This window comes from Schistocerca nitens, chromosome 6 (genome assembly GCF_023898315.1).
Source record: "Schistocerca nitens isolate TAMUIC-IGC-003100 chromosome 6, iqSchNite1.1, whole genome shotgun sequence".
Classification (NCBI taxonomy): Eukaryota; Metazoa; Arthropoda; class Insecta; order Orthoptera; family Acrididae; genus Schistocerca; species Schistocerca nitens.
The window spans coordinates 252,315,357-252,319,367 of record NC_064619.1 but is presented as its reverse complement, the minus strand read 5'-3'; the positions used below and the strand labels follow the sequence as shown (position 1 = coordinate 252,319,367).

Here is a 4,011-nt window from a genome sequence, read left to right as displayed (position 1 = left end):
ACATCACACACATCCATGCTCGAGGCAGGATTCGAACCTGCGACCGTAGCGGTCGTGCGGTCCAGACTGTAGCGCCTAGAACCGCTCGGCAGATGTTGTTGATATACATCAATGGGACAGCTCAAAATGTGTGCCCCGACCGAGACTCGAACCCGGCAGCTAAGGGTTTCGATTTAATTATCATTTCGAATAGAAGAAACTTGGTTTCTAAATCTTGTATCAAACTTCTGTGATGGTATTCATACTGAACAAATGTAAGTATGAGCACTATTACTATCATCCAAAGTCTCCAGAACGAATTTTCACTTTGCGGCGGAATGTATGCAGATCTGAAACTTCCAGACAGATTAAAACTGTGAACTGGACCGGAACTTGAGTCTCGGACCTTTGTCTTCCGCGTGCAAGTGCTGTATCGCCAGCAAGTTTCAAATCAGCGCATACTGTACGGCAGCATGAAAATTCATTCTGGAAATAGTCCCCCAGTCCGTAACTAACCCATTTCCTAGCATTATCCTTTCTTCCAGGAGGGTTCGTCCTGCAAGCTTCGCAGGAGAACTTCTCTGAACTTTGGAAGGTATAAAATGAAGCACTGGCGGAATTAAAGCTGTGAGGACGGGTCGTGGGTTCTGCTTGGGTACCTTAGTCACTTGCCAGTGAAAGGGGAAAATCCTGGGTTCCAGTCCACCACACAATTTTAACCTGCCAGGAAGTTTCATATTAATCAAAATCACTCACACGCACATCATAAAAGCGATAATACTTCACCACACAAGTATAACGTCACATTTGTTAGATAGTTGCGATTGGTATCAATCTGAAACAGACCCAGAGTTCCGAATGGTGCAGATTTTTAACGATCAGTACTTGTGGACCGACGCTCAACTTACTGTGCCTTACTGTAATCTGTTGTTGGTGAGCTTATAACATACCAATCTGTGTAGGTTACCAATTGATAATGAGACTGGTAGATGCGCGGCTCGTGGTGTCGTGTCACAGTGTCAGTACGGTCCTTGTGCGAAAAAGTTTGACGAACCCTCCTGCACAACCTCTCAAAGGCTAACAGTGTCGTTTTGTTAAAACCTGTGGTTACTGATAAGCCTCTCTGCACAGAGGAATCATTGACGGTCGAGTACTGAAAACACCCCACTTAGCCCCTCAGATCACTGTTACAGCGTTCGAGCGCTCATTTTAATACCAGTGTGAGACATGTGGAGAAATTATAGGCAAAGTTTAAACATATTGTAAATTGTGTTCTGGGGAAGTATGTGCCTAGTTAGTAGATTAAGGACGGGGAAGACCCACCATGGGTGCGCCATTCACCTACAGTGTTAATGAGGAACAGTCCTTACACTGTTTCTATGCGTCCTTCGAGATCAGGTTCGCCCGCGCCGCTCTTCTTGTGAGCTGCAATTTTTATGCACGTATCTGTATCTTCTGATTTTGTCCAATATAAATGGTTTTTGAAAGCCTGCAACTGTGATTATAAATAATTTTACTGCTACCAATCACGATTTTCTTTTATTCATATTTTACACGACGCGTTTCGGGAAATGAATCTCAGCTACAAGAATATACAAATTAAATGTTCCATGTACTACCAGGGACAAGCAGGCCGAAATTTCCACAGCAGGTACACAGAGGACATTAAAACCTACACACGCAACAGACACACAATATCAGCAATAGCTACACACGTACATAACACGGCACACCAGTTTGGAAAAGTAGAGCAAAATATCAAAGTAATACACCGACTAAATAAAGAGCATAAAATGGATTTGTTAGATGAACTCGAAATATAAACACACTGCAGAAAATACGAAGACAAAACTAAACGGAAAATTTCTTCAGATGCTTCGACAATACACTTAAATAAAAGTAGTATAGCAGAAATAACCACCATTGAAAAATAGATGTAAGCAAATTGTAATGTGTATCGTTAAGATAAGTACGTTCTGTACAAAAGGAGATCTGTGGAGGATCTCAATCTCTGTCAACTACATCTAAAAGCATTTTTGTATCTGTTTGTTTATGTAAGTTATTCTCGATGTGAACTGTGCATTGAAAGTTGTGAGTGATGTTTAAGATGTGTCAGACTCAGCTCAAATGGACCATAAGAAACCTGTAAGTAAAAGTTTTTCCATATTTCGCCACCAACTACATATAAAAGTCGATAACTAAAATTGTGCGTATTTTACATATTGCAGTAAAATCAACAAAACAAAGCAGTATCTCACACCTCCAAAACATTACGTAAAATGGCATAGTACAAAAAAGAACACACTAGACAACGAGAATCATGACCCGAAACGCGTGTTGTAAAATATGAATAACAGAAAATCGTGACTGGTAGCAAAAAAGCTATTTATAAACAAATCTGTATCTTCATCTTAAAATACGCGTGTATTTTAATAGTGCTACGCATCAAAGCTGTTGAAAACTGCAGTCCCTGTTATAAAGATTGAAAGAACCCTCAAACATAGAACTTGCGAAGTTGACAATGGTTTCGCAATATGCGCCGCTGTGTCGGTGGACACAAATGCAGAAAATGAGACACGTATTCAATATTTAACCGAATTGATAAGTATTTGCATTCTTAACTACATCCTATGCCAGAATGAGATTTTCACTCTGCAGCGGAGTGTGCGCTGATATGAAACTTCCTGGCATATTAAAACTGTGTGCCGGACCGAGACTCGAACTCGGGACCTTTGCCTTTCGCGGGCAAGTGCTCTACCAACTGAGCTATCCAAGCACGACTCACGCCCCGTCCTCACAGCTTCCACTGTTTTTATACAGATTCCTTTACACCGTGTTGGTAAGGGATCTCACGATTTTGTAGAATGGCCGAATGAGCTACAATGTTCTGATCAGCAGCCTATTTGTCAAACTATAAAAGGCGATTGCGTCGCTGAAGTTCAAACCCCCGCTCTGGTATCAGTAAGTATTTGATCCATGCGTAGAAGTTGAAATTTTTTGATGGAACGAAAAGAGCAGCAACCCTCTTCGCTCTATGGAATATCACTTTTATATGGAATTTCTTCCGGGATAGAATTGATTCTGAACAAATATTTCCGCCTACTGAGTAACAGGTTGGATCAAATCCGAATAAACAATTCTGACTTACGGAAAAGAAGAGGTAAAAAACAAGTGCTCCAGTCTGTTTCCTGACCTTGCAGCTGTCCACGAAATTTTACTATTATAACTATGAATATGATACAAGGAATACACGTTACCATTGAAAGTTGCTTGTCATTATTGGGATCCTCAATGGATCATTCGAATGTCTATAGCGGCGCGTCCAGAACTCTTATTTTGTAAGAACAAACACAATTTGGAAAGAATAATAGACATCCGATGACATTGGTTGTGATCTCTGGGTAGTCGTAGCGAAGTGCAACAGAAAGTTCAACTGTAAAAGGACAGCTTAAAAAAATGGTGCACAAAAAAATTAACATAAGAGGAGATTGTTGAGGAGTTAAGACACCAAACAAGATCAGAGAAGAAAACGTGAATTGGCAGAAGATGAGAAATTGCATAAAAGAAGCAGCAGCCAGCATATTACACGAAATTCGAACCAAGCAAACGATACAGATTAAGAAAAACGAACTCAGATCATGCAAAGATGTCCAAAACCATACAACCGGCATTTGACGCCCTGCAAAATATGACTGAATGAGGTGTGAAAGGGGCAAGAGCGATGAGGAAGTGGATATCCGGATCAAGATTATGAGAAGAAGAATAAAAAATTAACTGCCAATAAGTTCAGTAAGTAATGCAATTGTGGTGTCACCGCCAGACACCACACTTGCTAGGTGGTAGCTTTAAATCGGCCGCGGTCCATTAGTACATGTCGGACCCGCGTGTCGCCACTGTCAGTGATCGCAGACCGAGCGCCACCACACGGCAGGTCTCGAGAGACTTACTAGTACTCGCCCCAGTTGTACAGCCGACGTTGCTAGGAAAGGTTCACTGAGAATTACGCTCTCATTTGCCGAGACGATAGTTAGC

General features: G+C 41.4%; 1 non-coding gene across 1 annotated transcript; it reads right to left on the bottom strand.

Moving 5' to 3' along the window:
- Positions 1-2,681: 2,681 nt before the first annotated feature.
- On the bottom strand, positions 2,682-2,756 carry Trnas-cga (transfer RNA serine (anticodon CGA)). Its single transcript has one exon. It is a non-coding gene; the product is annotated as a tRNA-Ser (tRNA).
- Positions 2,757-4,011: the final 1,255 nt, after the last annotated feature.